Source organism: Motacilla alba, chromosome 9 (genome assembly GCF_015832195.1).
Source record: "Motacilla alba alba isolate MOTALB_02 chromosome 9, Motacilla_alba_V1.0_pri, whole genome shotgun sequence".
NCBI lineage: Eukaryota > Metazoa > Chordata > Aves > Passeriformes > Motacillidae > Motacilla > Motacilla alba.
Window position 1 is genome coordinate 13,644,026 of NC_052024.1, and position 24,384 is coordinate 13,668,409.

The following is a 24,384-nucleotide window of genomic DNA, read 5'->3' on the forward strand; positions in this document are numbered from 1 at the left end:
GGTACTCACTGCGCCCCTCAGTCCTGTGGCTGAACAGGACCTACAACAGAAATGAGCCAGGGATTGCAGAGATACTCATACAGTGAATGAACATTTTACATGTTCGGCCTAAAAATATATTTGTATAAACCCTTCTGAGGCTCTTTGCCATAAGCACTGTTTGCTCCCCATTGCCTGGCTGCAAGGGAAGGTGGAGAAGCTCATGCAAACATGGTAGTAGACAGGATCTACTACTCTCATACAGTGCTGCAGCTCTTCCATAAACACCAAAAAACCCTCAGACAACTATAGGAACTTTCCAATGTCAGAAAATGAAGCAGTAAAGGCTCAAGAGCAATGAAAATTTGTAAAATCTCTGAATGAAAAAGCCTGTCCTCTGAGCCTTCACCCTAAACTGCCCATGCCCTCTGCAGCCCCTCAGGCCCCAGCCCTGGCAGCTGAGCACAGCACTGCCAGGGAGGACAGTCCTGCATAAGACAGGGGATGTAGCCTGACCCCAGGCAGTCACCCTCATCCAAAAGGTGATGCTCAGAGCCCAGATGGCTCTGTTCATACAGCCCCTGGCTGGCCCTTGGTGACACACAGCACCAGACACACCAAGGAGAGGAGCTGTAGGTGCAGCAAAGGCCACATTCACAATAAAATCTCCAAAGCACACATTTTATCTCTCGGTCATAACATCAAGCTCCTTTCATTAGACACCTACTTTTTTATTTTCAGTCTATCTGTAAAAACATGATGTCTTTTTTTGTGACATGGTGGAAAGGAAAGCACACAGAGCCTGATATTTAAAGAGTAAGACATGTTGGTTTAATCCTGTCAGGACTTTAATGTAGATTATGTAGGGACAGGCAATGACCAGAGGGAGGGAGAGAGGTGTAAATAATCCAGAGGAGTGCGGACTTGTTGGCAGGGTGGATTTATGTCCTGTCTTAATAAAGTGTCCTTTCATCTCTGGAACCTGGGCTCAGAAGCCAGTCTAGACAGGAATTAATGGGGCTCCTTCTCCACTTACAGATCTCAAGGTTTCCCAACACTGAGACCTCAATCAGCCATGGATACTGTTTTTTTGCAATGAGCTTTTAAACACAAGTTCTGACCATTCGCTGAAAAGAGTCTGCTGCTAGGCCAGGAGACAAATTAAACTCACTTTCTACTTTTCTATGTGATTACTTTTTCTGGCTTTTTTATGTGATTACCACCCTAAGATGAAGCCGAGCAATTGTGGGCCTGTTCTAAAGAGATGGAGTAGGGCATGCCAAGAAGATATTGGTGTGCATTGGTATGGACTGGGACTTGGTTCTGCCTGGAAACCATGCCCAGGAACATGAGCTACTCAGGGCAATACAGCACTAAGCCTGCAGATGCTGAGTTGTGTGACGTCTCCTGTCATGAAGGGAAATTGTTGACTTCTTTTCTGCTCGCAGTAAACCTTCCATCTGTTTATTTGTCTCCTTAGGGGTCCAAAAGAGTAGGTGGGGATGGAGCATTCAAAAGCATTTCTGGTAAAGGATCTGGGATTTCACTGGAGTGTGCAGTCAAGAGAAGCAAAGAAAGCTGTGAGCAAAAATGTACATGGCCAGTGGGATTTAAAGCATTTAAAGCAAAATTCTTTGGAGAAAGGTTTGTTAAGGATTATAACTTCTTGATCTCTTAAATTGCTTTTCCTGGGAAAAGGTCACATCTTAATCTCTCATCTCCAGCTATGGACAAGGACCCCCAAATGCAGAGAGATTCAGCTCCTAATTTTACATCTGTTTAATCTTCAACAACAGGACACAGGGAACAGCAGGATGCTCTGCCAGCTATTAGGGAGCCCTTTTATTATGCAAAATTTGGATCTTGTCTAAGTACAAGGCCTCCAATGAGTAAAAACAGAGCCAGTTAAAGGAAAGGAATAGGAGAACAAAGTGGTCTCCAAAGGCACAGCAAGAGGTAAGGGTCCACTGTAAGCAGTGATGGACAAAGTGACAGGTTCTCTTCCCAGGGTATTTCTTCTACAGACATTTGGACAGTGCAGACAGAAGTGGCCAAAGAACTTCCTTCTGGGAGCTCAATAGCTGCTGGCTTGGCAGAAGGACTGTAATTTGTAAACTCTTAAATTAAGATATACAAAAGTCACAGGCAATATGTAAGCAGTCCTCTGCATGATATTTTATTCTGTTTCTATAGCTTAGCACTCAGAATGAAAAAACAATGATGTCTCGTTGTGACAGTTGCCCTGGGCTGCCTGCACCATGCCAAGGGCAGCAGGAGCCCTCTCCTTCCTTCTCCTCTTCCTTGCAGGAAGTTTATTACAAAAACTCACAGCCTTGCTCCATGAGGATCCCATGCCTCAGGAAGGAAGGGTGGCAGAACCTTTGTGTTTGAGGAATGATGGCTGCAGGACCATGGGTGATATGCCCAGCTCCATTCATTAAATAGCAATTGTCCTCTTTGTCCCAACCCAGGAATCTCCTGGGACTGCCTCTCAAAGCAGGAGCCACTGCCAGGGAACGTGATTTAAACCAGCTCCAGGCCAAAATGCAGGATAGCTCCTGGCCTGGTGAAAACCCAGGTGTCCTCCCTGTGCAAGAAGCAGCAGTGAGACCCCGGCAGAGGAAGCACCCAGGCTCAGTTAGCTCACTTCAGGATTACACACCTTTTAGCACCTGCTGGGCTGGGCTGCCTGTTCCAAGTGGAACTCCTCAGCTAGAGCAAAAAGCCTCACAGGGGTTGGAAGCAAGGGTGTGGAAGAAGATCAAGGGCTACTTTGTCATGCGGGGTTTTGCACATTAGTGGAATTAATTAGTGGAGCCTGATAATAAAGAGCAGTAATAAAGTGCATTAGACCACCCTGTGCCTCCAGAGCGGTGCTGAGCCAGAGCCAGGCTGTGGCAGGGCGCAGCTCTGGGCTCTCCTAGCTCATATCTCAGTCTGCAGCCAGAGCACAGTAGCAGCCAGGGAGATCCACACCAGATGCAGCCTCTCAGCCTCAAGCAGAGCTAATATCAACCAGTACAGCCTTGCTCTCCCAGCCACTCGCCTGGGCCAGCCATGACTAAGCTGGAGTACAAAGCAGTGCAGGCAGGGAAGGCATGTGTAGGGTGAGCTTTACCACTCACTGCTTCAGTCCCAAACATGTGTTGTCTCCATGAAGGCAGGCTGTGCTTCCTTCTGCCAGGTCCCGCTCTACAGACAATTAATAAACTGGCACAGACTCTTTTGAGATTGTGGTTTGGGCTCTGTGCTGGCCAGCTGTTGGTTCACAGCTTTAATCTTGCCCAGGGCTGGGTGTAGAAAGAGCAGAGCCAGGGTGGCAAGAGCTCTGTGGAACAGAGAAGAAATTCCCCATTACACACACCCTCCTAAGAGTTCACATGGCAATCTAATACTTCCCACTCCCTGTTAGGTAAGGAAGACACAGAGAAGTGGATGGGAGGTGGATAGCATTTCATGTGTTGGGACAGCTGGGCCCAGTGCCTGTGGGTGGCACAGCCACGCTGTGTCCAACTGACGAGGGTCTGGCTGCTCTCCCCACACCCTCTCACTGCCCTGCAGCCCCTTCCATCCCCTCAGGAAAAGATGCTGCCTTGGAGATGTGTCAGTAAAGGACCAGCCTGCAAGGTCTGTACTCACAGCTCTTTTGGCATCTGCATCTGTTCTCTGCTGGGCTAGTGAAGGTGTCGGGGATGAGACCTGAGGCAGTTCACAGCAATCCCTCTGCAGTCGTTGAGCCCAGTGACTGCCACTGCTGCATGCACTCAAGGCAGCCTTGTCCCCTGTCGATGCCATGGGGCTGTCACCCGGTACTCCAGCATCACTGGCACCTGTCCCCATCTGCCCCCACCGCCTGCAGCTCTGCCCCTGCCTGGGCACAGGGCTGAGGAGGGGCTGGGCTTTCAAAGGAGTGGTTTGGGTTTATGGCCCCCCAGATTGCTCAAGCAATTTGCACAACTGAGCAAGATGCCGCCCATTGTGGACCAAAAGGGACTGGCCTGAGCTCTTCCTCCCACCTGCACTGCCCCTCCGGTGTCTTGCAGATGCTAATGGGCTGTGGGGGAGGCTGCCTCCAGACTCGGGATGCCTGCAGTGAATTTTCCTGGCTTCCTTAGATCTGACAAGCATTCATCAAGCAAAACTCAGAGCTGTGTGTCCACAGCAGCTGCAGGTGTTTGGGCCCCAGCTCCTGTGTTGGATCTAGCACTGCTGGGCTCTTGGTGTATTGTAGGGAGGACAAGGGAAGGTAAGGAGTGAGGAAATGTGAAGACATCTAAAAGTGTGAGCTGGATTGGATGGACTCCGCACTGTAAGAGACAAACATGGCCTGTGCCCTGGGAGCAAATCCAGCCCAGCAGAGGTGGCTGCCCTTGTCTAGGTTGGTCAGGATCAGAAGTGAAAGGAGCTGTAAAAGCCATGGTGCTCCATAAACTATGCACACTCACAGCCCTCTACCCTATCAAGGTAAAGGGATCTGGGAACAGTGGGGTCCCATGCCAACTTTCTTTAGCCTCTCTTAACACTTGGCACTTCAGTCCCACTGTGAACCATCCACTCACCTCTGAGGACAGTCACCACTGACTCCCACTCAAATGAAAGGTGTCAGTGTCCCAGTGAGGGCTGGGTGCTCTCTGGGGTCTCTTCCAGGCTCCACAAAGTGCCATTCCAGGGCTGGCCTGCTGGCTTGAGCACAGCATAATGACAAGGGAGAATCCCAGCTCAGGGGAAGGGGTTCTTTGTTGTCTTGGTAGGGAGAGACATGGGAGACCAGTGCCTGAAAAAGGAGTGAGGAGAGATGGATCCACAGTCAGTGGGCAGCAGTGGAGTCTCCCCAGATGGACCTGCATTCAGCCAGTGACAACAGAATCTTTGGTCCCAAAGGAACAACTATTTCAGGAGTTTGAACCAAAGTGAGCTGAAAATTGTCATTAATCACTGACCCCTGTGATGCTGAAAGTGCTGCATTAGGGAGGAGTTGAGTACGTGAAACAAAAGCCTACAATTCCATTCCAACAGTGATTAAATTGACAGAGGTTGAGTCCTGCAATGCAGCATTGTGGAAGACAAGGCAAACAAGATTAACCCACACTGACAAGGCATTTATCCATGGCTAAGAAGAGACCCATGCCACAGCATCTCTGTCCCACAAGTTTACACCAGCCCACAAGTGTCTAATCCCTCATGGCCTGTCAAGCTATTAGGCAAATCTCTGGCTCTCATTTGCCTAATCCAATAGCTCCCAGCTTCATAAGAAAGACCTCCTAGGGGGCCTTAACAACCATGTTTGTTAGGCCTTATATAAGTAAACAAAGCTCTTAAAGCCGAACAGCTTCCTCTTCTATATGGGATCTCAACACTCGCTTAACCTGGAGATAAAACCAACCACGCTCAGGGAAGGAGGATGTGTTTATAACAGGTTGAGTTCTGCCTCCAAAACAAGCAGCATCTGAACGATTTTGCCATCACTAGCTCTACACTTGACACTCCTTGCAGAGTTGCCAGGTGCAGTGAGGTTACAGTGCTCATTCCCTGTTCTGCCAGCTTCAGGAGGCATAAGCAGTGTAAAAGCATCCTTTCAAGACCAAGATGTTTTGTGTCCATGTGTGAACATCACCAGGAGGCCAAACACTTTCACAGGTTTGTACACCTGAATCCACAAATGCTTTATTGGAAACCCTCTAAATATAATTTTTCTGAATCCTACCACTGGCAGTGATACCTCTGACATGAAGCAGGGTGCAGGTATTTGCTAGTCCTTGAATTTGAGGTCACCATCACCTCTGCTCTAGTGATATACCCCTGCCCAGGTGCTTTGGCCAAAGATCCAAACTGTGTCCAAGCTCTCTGGATCTCCTGGGGCTGAGAGCTACTCTAGTCTCTGACACATCATTAACGATGTCCTTGACAATGTGGTTTGCTCCATAGACAGGAGAATCTGTAGGAAGGGTTCAGGCAGATGTTACTCAAGGCTTGGCTGCCTACTTGTCTTTGCCAGGCTTCTGGGGATTTGGGAACTAGACTGAAAATAACACAGAAACGGGTTTCCTAAGGGGCCTTCCCATACAGCTCAGGTGAGGCTGAGGTCAGGAAGCTATAATGTCATTTTCTGCCAATTTCTCCTCAAAGTGCATTTGCAAAGGCAGAGCTGAGAGAGCACATTTTAAGGAGAAGCACGCAGCCAACAACAGAGGTCCAGTGAACAGGAGCTCTAGGACAAACACTTCAATGGAAGAAAACCCAAGGGCTGTTACAGACAGTTCTCCACTGCCTGCCCTGACCTCAGGCAATTTGGAGATGACCAGGTTGTGGAAGTAGCAGAAGAGCTCTGTGGAGAGGTCACAGGCAACACCTGAAGATGCAAGGATGAGCCTTTGTCATGCTGTCAGGACTATTCCATCTCCACCTTGCTATTCCACCATGCATGATAATTTCAAGGGACAGGGCAAGACTGAAAAATTAGCATTTTCACCTGAAAATATTAAAAGCCTTCAAGAAAGGTTTTTTGGCCATTTGAACTGCCAGCCTCTGCACTTGCCCAATCTCCAGGGATGCAAGTATGAAACATTACGTGTTTTCCATCAGTCTGGGGTGGAGTTCCCTCAGAGACTGGTAGTGAGCAGGGACCTGATCTGGAACTGTAAATCCTTCACACCAACCAGCAGAGCAGCTGTTCAGGTTAGGTCTCATTTATATGCAAAGCAGTTCAGCCATCAGCAAAGATCTCTAATGATGCAAATCAGTCGTGTGTCATCCTAGCAATGAAAGTCAAGGGAGCCCTTACTTGCTTGAATCCAGCACATTTCAGCAAAAGTGCCATTTCGTAAAAGAAAGGGGATTTCTACTGTGGAGTGTGGTCCACTACCCTCAGTCACTTTCCAGCTGAGATCACAGCTAAATCACTTATCTTTACATTTTCATACAAATCTGATTATCCTTGAAGAGCTAATTGTTTCGTAAGTGCCACTTGGAAGCCATCCATTTCCAACACAAGTAAAGAAATTGCACTATAAAACTGTCTACCTTTGCCATGAGTCACTTTAGCACATTGGATGAATATTTGGCACTCTCCACTTTTGCAGATTAACTCGCATATTTATTTTGGAAGAAAAAAAATTGACTGCTTTAATTCCTTCCCATCAGAATTCCTCATATTTGCTTAGCTTATTGAAACCTTTTTAATAGACCTTACAGTATGTATGTTATATAGTGCCTGCTGATGGAGGAGACATTCACATCTCCTTTCGTGTAAAGAAAAAGCTGAAAAATATCTATGAGAACATCTGATATTTCACTTAGAGAGTCAGTAAACCCTACAGATTATGTCACCTGCCATGAAGAAGGGTTTCATCCCTTTGGCTGAGGCCATGGAAACATCAGCAAGGAGTTAAATTCAGTGTCTTCTGGATGGAGTATGTGTTTCTCTTACAAAGAAAAATTCTAACATGTTACAAGTAAATTTCTAAAAGATCCATTCTGAGCTAGGCTGCGAAAACCCCTGAGAGAGGTAAGAGGGTTCTGGGCTTCAGAAAGCAAGATTTCCTCAGCTGTTCACTCAGTCTCATGACAAAGTAGTTATACACATTTGCAAAAGAATGTTGCTTAGCCTGAGTAGAAGAAATGTATTGTCCCACTTGACCACATACATAAGCTAAAGTCTAAAAGACCAACTGAATTTAACTCAGCATCAGTTAATCACACAGTTGATTAACATCTTTGGACTACTATCTGAAATAAAAAAAGTAATGCTTTTCTAGTTGGGCCTGATCTAAGTGTCATATCCAGGAGCTGAAAGAAAGAGGTTTGACTTCTGAAACGGAAAGTTTTGCCTTTTGCCAACTAGAATCCTGCAGGGTGGAGAGACTGCAGGAAAAAGAAACAACAGAAGTCGTGGGCATCTCCCAAAGCACCATCAGTGGTCCCGGACAAGGAATGTGTGTCTGTGCTATGTATTCTTGGTCAAGTCTGTGAAATGTGGCATTAATTAATGAATAGCCAGGGAAGAAATTGCAGAGCAAAATAATCAAGTGGTATATCATAATGAGAAAGGCTTGTATCAAAACCTAATATTTTTGTAAATGTAGGTGAAATGTATCTATACAGTGACCTAACCAAAGACTCCAAAGCTGTAGGAAATCAGAGGCAGGAGGCAGGAGCCTTCAATTCTAAGACTCTGCCTCTGCAGGAGCTCCATGCCCTCCATTCCTGTAAACTGCAAGGAAGGCTGAGGACGCTCCTCCCTCCCGAGATCGACGCCTAAAATTGTCAATTAGGAAAACAAATGTGGGTACTAGACATCTTTTTGTGAGTGTCAGTCCAGCAATCACTTTATTACAAGTAATTTTAGTATTGAATGTAGTGCAATTTCAGTAATTTAGCAAAGTACAATGATGGATTGAAGTGCCTGGTGATAGGCGTTTATTTCACCTTCTGAAACACAATTATTATGCACTTTACTCAATAATAGTATCTTGTTCCAACTAAAATACACGTTGTGTAATTCTTTAGGCTGCAGAATCATAGCAATTAGAGAGGGAAATGGCTGATTAGGTCACTGATTCCAGGTTCTTGCCAGCCCATGATTGTTCCCTGCCCTGTATCAGCTGGAGTTTTCCCCAAACTCCTTTCTTTTACATGTTTTAGTGATGATGATATACATTAAAAAAAAAAAAAAAAAAAAAAAAAGAGAGAGATACTTCAACCACAATTGAAAGATTCAGCTTTTTGCTACAGAAAATCCCGAATTTATCAATGGGAAAGGTTTGAGGCGTTTATACTGTTCTTATGGCAGGTGGCTGAATGCTTTCAGCCAGAATGTTCTTCTTTTTTCATGGAAGCAGCTTTGCAGAAAAAATTTCCCAGTTCCCCATCTAAGTTAAAAGTATAAGCCCTGCTTTTCAGTCTGAAGTTCTTCTTACTACTTTTTGCCTAATCACAGCTTAATATTTAGAATTTGCTAAAACAGAAACAGAAAGAAAAATTAGCCTGACTGAAATTTTACTCAAGAAAAGCCACCATTCCTGAGCTATACTGGCAGAGGGGTGGTTGAGGGATATGGTTTCAACTGGTCTTTTTAGAAAGCTCACCTGCCCAAGCCATGTCAGTGCTTGTAGACCATTCTGCTGTCAAATGCTGGCTTTGTGCCTCCTCTGCCTTTATCCATGGGTGCTATCCTTAAGAGCAAGTGCAACCTATGGAAACAGCACATCTTAAATCAATAAAAGGGAATTTCTTGAGAAAGCAGGCTTTCAGTGTGAGCTCAAGGAAGCTGGAGGGCAGAAAAATCTGTGGAGTTGTGCTCTTCCAAACACTGAAGAACAGACAGCAGGAGCTGCACGTGCAGCCAACACCCCCTTGGGGTGCCCACCCCTTACAAGCACGGCCCAGGTGTGGATGGGCCAGTGGGGCATTGCCAGGCTACCAGGGCCAGCAGTGCCCTGGGTTTGCCATGCAGCTGGCTCCAGCAGAGGACACCATGCTCACACACACAATATGACAGGCTCTCCTGTCACAGATAAGCTCAACTAATGATTAAAAAGGAAAGAAACGTGTGATGCTTCCAGACAGCTCAGCCAAGCAAGCAGAGCCACAGCTTCTGTCATCCACCCACAAGCCAGCCCTCACTCCATCATCCAGCACAGGCAGCAGCTTTAGCTACATGCTGTTAGAGTCAACAGACACCTCCAGGGCTAAAATACTTTCTGTGCAAGCTGGTATTAAACTCAGCCCCATGGTCCTTGTCCCCTCTATCTCACCAGCTCTCTGAGCCTTCCTGCCTGGTTATTGTCCCTTAAGGTTATCCTGTAACTGAGCTGCACACAGGGACATGAGTACAAAGGTGCACTGGTACAACTGACCCAAAATTAAGCACCAAACTACTTCTGTTGAATTTCAGAGTTTTCTGAGGCTTTAGCCACATAGTGAATGCCTGTGAATCTGGAGACTGGGGAAAAAAATTCCCCTGGTGCAACTGCCGGGTGCCATTCAACTCCAGCCATGAAATCACAACATTTACTTTGTAGGGCCGTGCCTGTGTCTTGTCAGGGGCACAGCCTCTCCCAGCACAGGAACAGGCTCTGTTCCCAGCTCTACCACAGACTTCCCGCATCTGTCTGGAAAAAAATCACCGAGAAGCACATCTGAAAAAATGTTACACACAGCTCCAGACATTTGATCTAACACCTGGCCTAGCTCTCAGCAGCACTGGACACTGCAAACACTGTTGGCCTCGACTAGGGCACTTGTAAAATCCAGACCTGATGGATGCAATGGGGATGGAGGGAACATCTGCTTCTTCACTGCACTACACAGACTTCACATTAAGGTACCTTTTCAACAGAGCTGTGTACAAGTCAAACCAGTTAAACCAGCGAACAGTTGCTCTTTGTTCTGCACACATGCCAGAAATTAAAAGCTCTCACAGTTTGGCACCAAGAAGACAGAGACCCAAAGCTAGTGACTGTGTTTGGAAACAGGAGACATAAACTCTTTTAGCTCTGTTTTCCCACGTGTAAACAGAAGATGCCAATTCCTGCCTGGTACTTAGGACTCCCAGGCATTTGGAAAGCACTGAGGGCATCCCGTGGATGGCACAAAAAGCTGCTTGCAATACTTCTGTTTTTAAAAAGTTAGTGAGGTGCTGGCTGGACACTAGTAATGTTTGCTATGTCAAGCATAAAACAAGATACTGTTGCTCACTCTATAAAACAAATTACTGTTGAGCATGCTGAATACAGGGGCTGCTTTTTGACATTTCATCCAGTGTGTTATATCCTGTCCTAGACAAAGAATGAGTGTGTGGAAATAGCTGAAAACTGGAGATTGCTTTAAAAGAAGATAAATACAAAGTTTCAGAGGTGTTTCTCTGCCTTGTTGGATTTTTTAAAATTTTTTTTCCACATAGCTCTCCCTGTAGAAGTTTTGAAGAGGAATTCGCCTGTGACAGTGTTTGCATTTGACAGGTGCCTTGTTGGGGCAGCACACCTGTGTTGCACAACCACTACACACAGCAGGGCTGAGCATGCTGCTCTGCAGTGATGTCTGAAAGGAGCACTGAACCTCATGCTCCAGCAGGTGTCCATGTCTGGATGTGCCATCTCAGCTGAGGAGGCAGAGTGTGCTGCTTGTTCCCTGCCCGTCAGTCCTGATGAGGTGATTTTGCTGGTGTTCCAGGAGCTGTGTCTTCCACTGCAAGAGACCTGGGGATGGGTTTGATGGGTGATGGATGTTTGCTGCCCATGGGGAGAAGAGCAATCTCAGGCCTCCTCCTGCGTGAGGGCAATGGCAGGCAGCAGGGGTGCTGCAGGCTGCAAGGGAGCTGCAGGCAGCAAGGGTGCCTTTGCTCCCCATCACCTCAGGGGCCAGTTAGGCAGTACATGGCCCTCACTGTCACACTCCACCAAGCCTGCTGGGACGTGCCACAGCCAAGGATCACTCCTCATCAGGGCTTTTTCAAATAAGCAAAAAAAGTGAAATGTCAAATAAAATAGAGTAAGAAAAGAAAAGAGGCATCTTGTGTTCCTCTTATCTCCTTCATTCCCAGGAATCTCTGATGCCTTAAAAGAGTGGCAACCTTTCTGAAAGCAAACCATTTTGATAAATGATGCAGTTATTTATTTTGCAGAAAGCTGAAATATGTCATGATGCCGTTTTCAAAGTAACACAGCAGCTAACAAAGAGAATCATTGGCGATTTACTGCATGACACTCCATTTGTCTCAGAGGAAGAAAGACCTTGTTTGAACCTCAAGATTTGAACCTGTAATTCAACCAAACCAAAGGCTCTGAAACCTGAAGTTCAGCAGTTTTCTCCCTGAAGATAAAGCTAGGTTTTCCTGCTCCCCACGAATCACCACAACCCTGCAGGCTGCTGTGGAACATGAATTGCCCACTATACAAGAGACACCAGCATCTGTACATCCCATCAGCAAGAGGTGACCAACACAACTGTGCAGCCATCCGTGCCACCAGCTGCTCCTGCTGGTGGTCTCAGGTTGGATGTTGAGGATAAGAGAATGAGATCTGGCATGCAGGATGCCTGCTGTGTCTCAGTGCTGCACACTTCCAAGTTGCTCCACTGTTTATGCTCACTTCAGCTTCTCCCAAGGCATCTGACAAACAAACAGGTTTTTTTCCTTCCTAAACTCCCAGCAGCTTTGCCTCATGCTGCCCCTGCTAGGGTATGCTTTAATGATTCACCAGGAGAAATGCATGTGAATCCAGAAGCAGCTGCAGGGGCCACCGGTGCCATCACATTGCAGATTTTAAGCAGAAGGACAAACTTGGAGCTGATCTGGAAGTCCTGCTTAACCTAAATCCCCTCTGCCTACCCCAGGACCCTGACATTCATCCTGCAGCTGAAAATGCAAATGCAAACAGACAAATGCAATCTTTACAGCTTGGATCAGCACTTGCCTCCTCCGGGAAGCATGACCCCATTGCTCTGACTATTGGTTCTGATGCAAGAGGCAGCCATTGCACCAGCAAGGACCTCAGAGGCAGCCCAGGGCTACACTATCATTGTGAGATAAACACCCTGAATTGCTCAATAGATCCTGTGGTGATCTGAGGGTGGAAGGACTGTGCTTTCGTATTCTGCTCTGCTGACTGTGACACCCATGACCAGCAAACCCATGCTGACCCTAAAGGGCTGTGGTCCCTTGGGACCAGACAGCCACCCTTGAGGGAATCACCCTGAGCCAGGCTGTGTGCAGGCGTCCCCGTGCTGCCAGGAAGGGCTGGCTCTGGACACCCAGCTACTCCCCCAGCCACCGCCAGTACTGAATTGTGGCAGCAAGCTGAGCACAGGAAAACACTGGGGTTTCCAAGGAGAGAAGCATGCAGCTGGTGACAGCATTTTCCCCAAGTGTTACCCAGATCTGCAAGGAGTGGTAAGAGGCTTGTCATAAATCTGCATTGCCAAACCCTCCCTGAAAGAATCTCTCCTGACACTCAGGAGGGCAGATCCCCCTCCCCAGAGAGGAGGGGAAGGAGGTGGGTAAGCAGACACTTCTTCACTGTCTCTTCTCTCTGCCATGTGCTCAAAGCAGCTTGTCATGGGCACATTTTTGGAGGTCAGACACCTTGGGAAGAAGGCTGCTCACCAGGCAGGCTATGGGAGCTGGGCTCTCTACCCAAGACAAGGCCAGGAGGAAGGAGAGGCTGCCTCTTGCCCTGGGTGATAAACCCCCAGCTTTTCCCCAGCTCCTTTGGAGAGCAGCTTGGCTGTACCACCCGTGCTGGGGTTCACAGGCCCTCTCTGTAGGCTCAGAAAACCCTTGTTCCATTCCCAGGGAGAAGTGCTGCCCTCACACACAATTAGACAGCAACTGCCTTCATCCTGCAGGTTGCTTTGAATATCACACCTTCACACCAAACAGCAGTGGAACTGCTGAAGGGGGACCAGGCAGGTCCTAGAGGCTTTCCTGTACAAGAGAAGGAGGGGTCATCGCCAGAGCACGGGAGAGGGAACTGGGACATCCAGGGTAGGATCTGTGCTGACAGACCGAGCAGCCTGGCAGGCATGGTGACATCCCACGAATGTGTGAGCCCAGTCCTGCTTAGCTCAAAGCATTTCTGCTGAGGTCTCCTGTGCTGTGCTGATGCTGTCACACTTGGCACAACATCTCTGGGGGGGATCTGCAAATAGCTGGGAGAAAGACTTATCTGTCCCACCAATTGCTTCACTTATTACCATCAAGCTGAAGTAAAACATTTCCTGGTGTTCTGTTGTGGGGAAATGACATTCTTCTTCCCATTTTAGTGTCAAAAGCACAGGAATAACCAGAGAAACATAGTTAGCTCTTGGGAGATTTTTGGCTGGAAGAGGCAAAAAAAAAAGGGGCAAGATCCAAGGGCAATAAGGAGGATTCACCCAAGCAGGCATCCCAGATGCTCCAGGAAAGAGCATCCAAACCAGACCTAAACTGCAGTGTGGAAGCAGTTTGTAAAACAAAATCAGTGACCAACTAGCCCCTGCACACATCCTGCCAGGCAGGTGCCAGCAGCACCACTCCCCTCTCTGTTAGTGTCATCTGCCAGCTGAGAGATCAAGAATGTGAATGCCTGCAGCTGGCAGCCCATGAACCTGGGGTCAGAGTCAGCTGCTGTGACACACCTGTGACATACCTGTGACATACCTGTGCCTGCCTGGCCCCCGCCCCCAGCACTGCTGCCCACAGCAGAGCCAAACCTGAGCAGGCTGGTTACTGTCAGGGCTTTAGCAGCAGGAAGAATTAGCAGAGAAGCTTTTGTGGCCTTGGATCTTAATGAGATTCTTTTCCAAAAAGCCCAGGGTCTCATTGCGGTTTCCAAGCAGAACGAGATCACCTGAGGACTTTGAAAGGGAAAGAAGAGGCACTTCATTAGTGCTACAAGAGCAGAGCTCGGCAGGAAGGGAGAGCAGAGCGTTGAGCCCAGGCCGTGCACATGGCAGGGCAGTGTCTTGCTCCATCTGCAGCATGGACATCCCAGTATGCTGGATTCCAGGTTTAAGGAATACACACTTGTGCATATTCTTCTATACACAAGTGAGATGCCACTTAAAGGTCACACTGAAGCTGGCCTCTCTGTGATTCCCTAGGAGTAAAATCGGATTTGAGGCTATAATAATTTAAGAAAAAAAAACAGAATTGCTTTTTAGGCTTCACATAGCCTGGGATCTGGTTTCAGGCCTTTGCATGGACATTCCATGCCACTTCCAAGGGCTTGTTAAAAATACTTCATACCAGAAAAGTTCTGTGGGATTTTTTTCTTGCTAGTCCTGCAGGCTACCATGGGGAAATTCACTAGCAGGATTTCTGTAGGACTCTGACTCACATAGGAACTTTTATTACTTCTTTTAAATATTTGACTGCCTTTTGGCTGCTGGCAGAAAAGTTATAAAATATTTTACCAGACAAGGCCAGAAACTCTTTATAAAAACATCTTGGCCTGGCATAAAGCATATGTCTCTACTTATCTCTGTAGCATGTGCTCAAAGCTTTCACATGCCCCTGGCAGTGGAAGAAACGTTGGCCCTTCATGTTTCTAGGCTGTGGATAAACAGAGCATCCAATGTCCCGTGCTCGTGTGAGTAGATCTTCTGGTATGGAAATAGTCCTGCTGCAATAGGCAAGATATACCAAATTTGCAGGATTGGAGAGGGGGAGGCCCTGGTACAAACTCTAGGTTATGGATTACATGCACAAGAGCTCTTATTCTTGCAAATAGTCAGTGTCACAGGTTGGGTGGCATTTTCATGCTGTGTGATATGTTGTTTCTTTGCTTGAAGCCCTTTCCCCTCCATTGTTTTTTCTCCCTTCATCTTCCTCATGTAAATTAAGGTGAAACAAAGAAAGTGTCCCCCAAACCAGAGCAGAGATGAACTCTGTCCCAGTGCTGCATGGAAGAAAGCAGGAATAAAATCACCGCCTCTTTTTATTTTTACAGCAGCAGTGAATCAGGATGTTCTGCTAAAGGGGCTGTTCAACAGAAGGACTTGCGCTTGTATTTTGTTGCTCTACTCCCTGATTATTTTGTCGTGTGATACAATGACCAAAATCAGTGAGTTATCACTGAAAGCGACTGCTGCTTACCTGCTCGGATAGCTGTGCTTCAGGAAAGTAACAAACGTTTCACCTTCTCGGCATCCCTCCGTGGGCATCCTGCAGCTGACCCCGCCTGCGGCAGGGATGAACAGCGGGCGAGCGGAAGGAGGGAGGATGCGCGGCTCAGGGGCCGAGCGGGCTGGAGCAGCCGCGTCCTTCTGCACGGGGCAGGGCGTGCCTCGAGTGCCCCGCGGTACTGGGGTTACCCCGAAACGGAGCAGCTCTGGGGCTGCTGGCCGCACAGCTCCGGCTTGCCGGGGAGCTCCTGCTCCAGGAGCCAGGCTGCTCCAGGCTCCAGGCTGTGCTGGCGCGGAGCAGCCTGGAGCTGGCTCAGGGCTGTCCCTGCGGGCTGCGCGGGAGGCAGAGCTCACGCTGCTGTCAGCGAGCCTGAGCTCCGCTGCAGCGCCGGGGAGACTCGGGCCCAGCCTCTGACCTGCACCGTTTCACTGCGGATTAACCTCAGATCCCACATTGCGGTGACTTCTGTCGGGGTGCAGATGACAGGGTCGGCCAGGCAGGAGGCGCAGGGCGAGGATTCCCAAAGGCTGACGATGCTCTCCGGGCTGTGAGCCCCCCCTGCACCCCCCTTCCCTTCACACCTCCCCCGCCCATCCCCAGCACCGCTCCCGGCAGCACCCCCGGGCCCGGGGGCGAGCAGCCGTGCCCCGAAGGCGAGGAGCGGGTTTGGTTCGCAGGCTCCCTCCTCCCGCGGGTCCACGGAGCCGGGAGCATCCCCCGTGTCCGGCAGGAGAGCCGCGCTAGCGAGGGCCGCTGGTGCCCTCTGTTGTCGCAAGAAGGCAAAGGAGCGGCCGGGAGCACGGGCGGGACCTGCCACCCGCGACGGGCGTCCGGCCCCCGCTGCTTTGCGCTGCTGCGGGCTCATTTGGGCTGCTTTGGGCTGCTTTGAGCTGCTTTGGGCTTATTTGGGCTGCTGCGGGCTCCTTTGACCCTCTTTGAGCTCCTTTGGGCTCCTTTGGCTCCTTTGAGCTGCTTTGACCCTCTTTGGGCTCCTTTGGCTCCTTTGAGCTGCTTTGACCCTCTTTGGGCTCCTTCGGGCTGCCGCGGTGCTGGGACAGGGCTGAGCCAGGAGCGCGCAGGGAACAGCCCGGGCTCGCTGCAGGGAGGGCTCGGTGGCCTTGCACCCACACGGGCAAGAGCGGCTGCAGCTCACTCAGCTCAGTGGAAAGCTTCTGGCCGCAGCAGCCAGGGGATCTCAGCGCATCCCAGGATGACTTCCAAAAGAGTTAGGGATGAGTCTGAAACAGTCCACGGGAATCACATCCAGGTTTCCTGACTAAATAGTATATGTGCAATGGAATCTGCTTTTTCTTTTAAAAGAAGGAGTGCAGCTCTGCCGTGGCTGATGGCTCAATACGGGCAGTGGCACCAAGGCATCTGTGCAGAGAGCAGGGTTCAGCCCTCGCTGCCCAGCTCAGGGAAAAGCTGCCAATTCACACATCGCTGATCTCAACAGGACTTCCAACACCGACTGCTCTGGTAATTTCCCCAATTTGGGCACAGGATCACATCAAGTGCTCGCAGGGCTGCAGAGTGCTGCTAGAAGTAACACAGTGACTTGTGATTTTCTTATAGTCTTGGCCCATAGACCCACAGTATGGGCTCTGCAGGCTGTGGCCCCAAAAGACACATCTGACAATCCAGCCTGTAGCACAGCTTTCCCCTACCCTCTCGAGGGGCAGCATGCCTCCCACCAGCTTCCAAGCAATAGCAGAGCCCTCTGGGCATCAATCAAGCCAAGGTTTTGGGCTCTGTGAAGCCAGGCTGCAGTCTCCCACCTCATTCCCAGATACAGCAGGGTGCTTACATTCCCTACTCACCCACTAACAGAAGCCCAGCCTTGCTGAAGAGGCATCTGTGTGTCCTGCAGAGTCCTCAGGCTCAGATGCATTTCAAGGCTTGCAGATGATATGATGATCCAGCCATCACCTTAAAAATCAATATATGAAAACAGGGTTTTAACTGGAGCAGACAGATTTGACTCCATTCAGAGCAGAGCAGACACCAGCAAGGAGTGGCTGCGTTCCATGTCCACAGCAATGGTCAGCTGTAATTTTTGTGCACATCACAAGGCAGCACTAGTTAATTATTATTTTAATACTATTTTTTTAGCATCTATCACAAACCTCCCCCTCCTTATGGTCTACAGATTTTTGTGTAACCAAATCTTAGCATTAATTGTTACTGGAGATGAGAGAAAAATTGCTATCTGGTCAACTCAGTAGAAATTTTACTCTTTGTGAATTATCTCTGGAAAGATGCAATTTCTCTGTAAGTGTTATTAAAAACAGCTGCAACAATTGCAGCCTCTGGTTCCTGTTAACTCCTTGTTAATGTAGCAGCTCAGGAGTTTCAGATGTAGCAATTACATGCTGTATTTCTGCTGTTTGGGAATGGTAGTAATGACATACAGGAAATCTCTCCTAAAAAACTGCATTGCTTCCTTCAAACACCACAAACACACCTGCCTCCAAAGACCTCATTGTGAATATCTGTGGGAATTTCAGGCTAAGGAGCCACAGCCACAGCTGGGGCAACTCACACAGCCCTGAGAATGAATATCAATCAAATACTGGGCAGTGCTGTGCTTTCAGCATCGATGACCCTCCCTGGAAGTCAGAGTCTTCTCCGAGAGGGCAGCAGGGCTCTGTTTTTCACCAAAAGAAAGTTTTTCACTCAGGCAGTCTCAAACTCTGCCCTGTTGCTGGAGCAGTCAGTCACAGAGCAGAAATGCAAGGCCACAGAGCGATCTGGCCGTTCTCTGGGCTCTCACAAGCACAGCTCAGAGCAGACCTTACACTTGCCATGCCAGCTGCCAGACCAGCCCCCAGTCCTGCATGGTGCTCCCCACAGACAGAGCCTCTCTGCACAGGCAGCTCTGCTCACAGCAGAGGCAAGCGCTGCCAGACGGCACAGCCTGCCCTTAGGAACTCCCAGATCAATGCTATTTTATTTAACAATCCCATTTCCTTTTCCTGAATTTCTGGAAAGAGTGTGGCATAGATCCAGGCTTTTCTCTTTAAAGTGCAGCCTACACATGGAAATAAAAACACTCAGAAAGGTATTGGGCACGCTAATTGACTGAACACCTCCAGCAGCCCCGAGATGCTCAAAGAACAGAAAGAGGTGTGGAGCTTCACACCTTGTGCTGTGAGCACAGCCAGCCTGGTTGCAGGGCCAGGAGTGTTTGGTTGTGCATGGTCTCCCTCAGCTGCCTCTGTGGCCCCGTATTGATCTGCTGCAGGCAGGGACTGCCAGGCCAGACCTGGCAGGGCTCCTGCGCGCAGGAGGATAACGAGCTTTAGGAAGGATTGATTTCATGACAAAACCCATGGAGGAGCACAGCACACACAGTGCTCTGCCTGCTGTAGACCACACAGAAATGCAGAACTCCTTGGAATGGCCTCAATATTATTTAGACCAAGTCAATGTTAATGAAATCAATAACAAGTGGCTTAACTGCATTTTGAAGATGGGCCTGATCTTGTAACAAAGCCTTTGTGGACACCCCCATGCATCTGTATAAACCAGGTAGGATCAGGCAAACTGTTACAAGGATCCTGTTGTGGTGTTACAAAAACATCTTCAGGATGTTTGTGCTTCCATCTGGATCCACATCCCCCGAAAGGGCATTGGAAATGTTCTCTCCAAAGGGCTCACCCCTTGCAATACTTGACAGTGAGGAGAGGACAGAGGAGAGCAAACCCCAGGCTAGAACAGTGCAAAGAAGCACCCAAGTTGCTCTTTCATGGCCAAGAGCACTGTCTGTTCATTTGAACTTATGCGGTCAGAGGGAGTTTGGAACTGTTCAGCCTGAAAAAGAGATTTATCAATGTGTATATAAATATCTGCAGGGAGGGTGGAAAGACCCCAGAGCCAGACTCTTCTCAGTAATGCCCAGAGGAAGGACAGCAGGCAATGGCACAAACTGAAACACAGGTTCTACTTAAACAGAAGAAAACATGTATTTGCTGTGAGAGTGGTCATAAACCAAACAGTGACCAAAGGGAAGTGAAAAAAAAAAAAAAAAGGAAGCTGGTAGTCACATCAAGCTGAGTGCTTTAACTTCTCAGACTGCGTTCTTTCTGAATAGGACAGCCAGGGTAAGGTATTGCTAGAAATATGTTTTTAGGGTTATAAATTTGAAAATTTTACTTCTTAATTAATTTTTTAAAATCAGTTTTAGTTATTGTTTTATTTTTAAAATATAGTGTTTGGTCATTATTCAGTCAGACCCCGTATTTCTCCAGGAAAATAGGAGTTATATCCAAATGCAGCATTTTTCTGGGCTTTTAGATTCACAAGATAAACAGAGTAAAACCAGGTATCTTGCGTCATTGCAGGTAGAGAAAAGCACAGATTTCTTGGCATCTTAGTCACCCCATGAAGATCAATGGATGATTTTATGCTTTTTTGTGGAGAAAGACAGGATAGGGGAAAAAAACCACATATATTGATTCTCAGGCATCAGTGAAATGAATAATAGGGTGAAACATCCTACGTAAGTTCTTTGCAGGTCTTGTGAAAGCTGCCTGGCAAGGAAATGTAGCTGTGCATGTAGGTTGTGATTATGCTAAAGAGGCACTAAATTAGTACATTACATGCCCCATTTAGCACTACTGTGCAAAATCTGAAAGTGCTAATACATTTTGTTTCTAGGGTCAAGAATCATTAAAGAATGGATTCATGGTCATTCATTAGCCAGGAAATTAAAGTTTGACAGCTGCTTTTCAGTTCTGATTTCTCTTAAATGGCAATGTTATATTAGAAGCCTATTTTTTTTTAACCTTTGGGGCTATAGAATGGTGTGTATCATCCCTAAAGCACAGTATCCCCAAGCCATCCAGCCAGACTTTCTTCATAAGAGCACTGTGTGGCTTTGAGGAGTACTTACAGGAGCTGAAAATGCTGCTGTGTGGTATTGAGAGTGGTTTCTTGCTTAGCTATATGGCTGTGAATGATCCGGGGTTGGAGCTGTAACCCTTCTCGGTTTGCATTACAAAGGCATCCATCCTACTTTGAGCAAGCAGAAACAGGGCCCTGCAGTCCTCCGTGGGCCACCAGTCCCAGGAGGGCAAATGGCAGGTGCCCCTGTGTGTTTGGAGAGAATGAACCTCTTTATTAAAACAAAAGGAGCAAGTAAACAACAGTCCTCTCAACTCTCAGCTGGGCTCAAGGTGGCAGAAACACTGCTTGGCCATTAAAGCAGGCACATAACTTGGGAAAAGTCCTTGGTAACCCCGACAAAACTCCTGGGATTAGGGTCTCTGTTCTGCAAAAGCCTCTGCACGTGAGCCACGTCCGTGAGCTCAGTGGCACAGCTCACGTGAATGCAGAGCACAGCTCAGACACAAGTGTTTGGTTTGCCGAAGCGCTGGCCCACGGACGTGCAGCCCAAGGGACAGATTAGCTGACACTTGAGAGGCCTTTGTTCCCTGCTCTGCATCAGCACCCACTGCAAATATACAGGCAGACATTCCCCTTTACTGTTTTCCAGCTTGCTCCTATGAAATTATACCAACAATAGGAAGGGTCCTGCCTGCTCCACACACAGACATCCTAATGAGAGCCCTGCTTTATGCCTCCATAGTGCTGCTCTTCCTGACAGGCCTAAAAGCATCTTGTACACTCCAGCCAACGTCTAAGCATCCTCACTGTCCTATGGAGTTAACCCTGATTTTCTGTGTGAATGTAACTAGTTTTGTGCTCGTCTTTCTGAAGGGCTAGTACCTCTCTCTGTAAAAAACCAGCTCTGAAATGGCAGCTTTGCATGGGAGAAAAGGATGGAGCAAAAAAAAATTATTCTTGGAAAGCAAAACCAAACCAAACCAACCAAAAAAAACCCAACCAAAACACCCCCCCCCCCCCAAAAAAAAACAAAAACAAAAAACCAAAACCAAACAACAAACCCAAACCAAAAAAAACCAAGACGCCAAGCAGCCTGGAGCCTTCTATTGATCAGAGCCCATGGGCTGCCTTTGATTAATAATCTCTGCATCAATATTGCAACTAACATAATACTCAAATATGTTGCATCAAAAACGCCAACATCCAATTGGATTGATCTGGTTATTTGTACTGGAAGAGACACTTAGTTCCAGTAAGAGGAATAGTGATATGATCATCTGTATGGCTAAACAGCAGAACTTAGAAAAAACAGTTATTTCACATTCCAGTCGCCACAAAACACTGTTCCTTCCAGGCAGGCCATCAAATAACACCAAAAAATTACAAAGTACATCCGAAAAACTTGGACACTTAAATAGCAGAAACAGACTAAATTCGATAATTTATTCATTAGAAATTATTTCCCTCCTTATAAATTGGTAGAATCAAAAGGCCATATTTTAATGATAAAGCTTTCTAAATGATAAAGTTAATGATAAATGTTCTTAATGATAAAGTTCTAAAGATCCTGTGCTCTTCGATAAAGTGATGCGGAGTGCATTTCCCTTTTTCTGAAATATTGCTATCCCCAGAGAGCACAGCAGGAGCCATGGAGCACTACCAGCCTGACTTTAGACTTAAGTGCTTTACCCAGTTCCGTCTTGGAGGTCTTCTGCACCAGAAGAGCTTGCCACTATCCCTGAGGATTCTTCAGATGCTCTGATGGCCATTGCTATTACTGTGCTCCCAGCCCCAGGGTGACGTGATGCTCACTCTGGGTCTTGAGCTTGGTCTGGTTAGGAGGAGCTCAGTGGAGATCCTGTCTCTGCATGATGTGATCCTAGGCTATCTCCAGTGCTCACCTCAGGGCTTTCATGGTGTGCAATGTTTCCTGGACCCATGAAATTATTTCCACAAAGTGCAGCTGATAGTCTGCCATAACCAAGTGACTCCAGGAGCTGGAGTCCTCCTGAGAACACACGAATACCCAAAAAACCACTCAAACAGCCAGATCCTCAAACCAAATCACCGAGTGCTGCTGACACACAGCTTTGGTGCTGGCAGCCTTGATGGTGCTTTTTCAGTCCCAGCTCAACTCCCTGTTATATTGGCTGATACAATGACAACTGAGCAGGAATGGGGACCCAAACAGCCCTGTTGTGCTGGGACCAGCCTGCACAGGTCCACAGTCAGGTACAGCCATGTGGTGCCCTTTGCTGTTGCTGCTTTTCTCCGCTGGCCCCATCACAGCCATCCCACTCCAACAGCAGCTCTGGGCCATGCCTCACAATGCTGGTAATTATTCTCTTGCCAGGCTGTGAATAAACAACTCTAATTAGTGTTTTCTGGAGAAGTCCCCTCCATGCCACCCTAGAAAAGATGTGCAGGAGGCAGATGTGGAAGTACAAGGCAGCGGGGCAGAGAGGAGGGTGCTTGCAAATACTCCATGAGACTCCTGGGCCAAGCGTTATCTCCTGTTTCCTTTGAGAGCCCACAAGACACAGCCTTCCCAAAGCAACCTCTGAGGTGGCCCGTTCAGCTTTTGTCTCTCTCAGCAAAAAAATTTCTGCCCCAGCGGCTCTGAACAAGGCTTCCATTAACTCCGTCCCCGTGAGGGCAGCACGTGGGACAAAAAGCCCAACACTGCGTCCCAGCCCTCAGACAAGCCTGGAAACAAACGTTGCAGGAATTTGTCAGAATAAAATCACCCGCTCGGTGTCACTGCATAAATTTACCTACCTCAGTGCCTATTCAGGGCCCTTCCAAAAGGGCAATATTAACAGAGAGAGATCGGACACCATCTCTATAGCAACACCAACCCGGAAAAGTTATGGCTTCCCCAGCAAAGGGAATCCCTGTTTTAGGCGCACCACCAAGTCTAGGGGTTAGTCTTGATTTTAAAAACTATTGCCCTTCAACTTACTTTTGCAGTAAAACTTATTTAAGCAACAAGAGCACAGCAACCTGAGTGGAAGGAGAGCAACCAGAGGATGCCTAGCACAGAAGGGATGCAGCAGAGGAACGGTGTGAAGTGCTGCAGCACACACACCTGTCAGCAATGTAAATCACCAGCCTGCTCCTGCAGGGACAGCTTTTCTGGTGCTGCTAAACTCACAGCAAATCCCAAGGTGCAAAAGTTATCTGATGTCACCCCTGAAAGCTAGGATGAAAACCATAGGTCAGAGTTCCAGTTTTTATCAAATTAATAATCACCAACTTTTCATTAAAAAAGTTATTGAAATTAAATGAAGCGCCTTTAAACTGTGAGCAAAAAAAAAGTGAGAAAGCAAAGAAATCTATTAGAGAGTATGAACTGATGGAGGAAAGTGGGACTCATTGAAATGAGAGCTAGATCCTGCAGAGGATTAAAGCCAGTCTTGCCAAAGATCCTTTAACTCAAATCACAGAGACAGGTCTGCTCTGTGTGTGGGGTAGAAATGAATGAGAATTTAGTTATGCCCCAGACTGGATGAGCGCAATGCTCCAGTTTGTGCAGACAGAGATTTGAGCCTGAGAGCAGAGACTGGGTGACTAATGGGAGCAAGCATGAGAAACTGTCATTAGGGGAAAGTCAGCCCACGCAGGGTTATCCACTGCAGAGCCAGCAGCAGCTCCATCTGCTTTTTTTGCTTGTGGCATGATCCAGTCTTTAGCCTCTGGTAATGCTTTCCATGTTGGGAAGCATTCCAAATGCTTGGAAGCTTGGATCTCAGGTGATGAATTTCTAAATTTGGTATGCAAGAAGCAGTTTTGGAAGGCAGGTGATCTGGCAGCACTGCAGACACTCTTACTTTGTGATTCTTGACAATTTACGACATTGATCTGCATAAAAACCAAATGAGAAAGCTTGAAATAGCCCCACAATTAAGCTGCAGAGAAGCCTTAGGTGACCTTCCATTAACACCTGCTCTGCAATA

At 47.8% G+C, this 24,384-nt stretch overlaps 1 long non-coding RNA gene across 1 annotated transcript; it reads right to left on the reverse strand.

The window, feature by feature from the left end:
• Positions 1-810: 810 nt before the first annotated feature.
• On the reverse strand, positions 811-16,071 carry LOC119704568. Its single transcript, XR_005257999.1, has 4 exons — positions 15,551-16,071; positions 9,063-9,167; positions 4,539-4,753; positions 811-3,307 (listed from the first exon to the last, which is right to left on the reverse strand). It is a non-coding gene; the product is annotated as an uncharacterized LOC119704568 (long non-coding RNA).
• Positions 16,072-24,384: the final 8,313 nt, after the last annotated feature.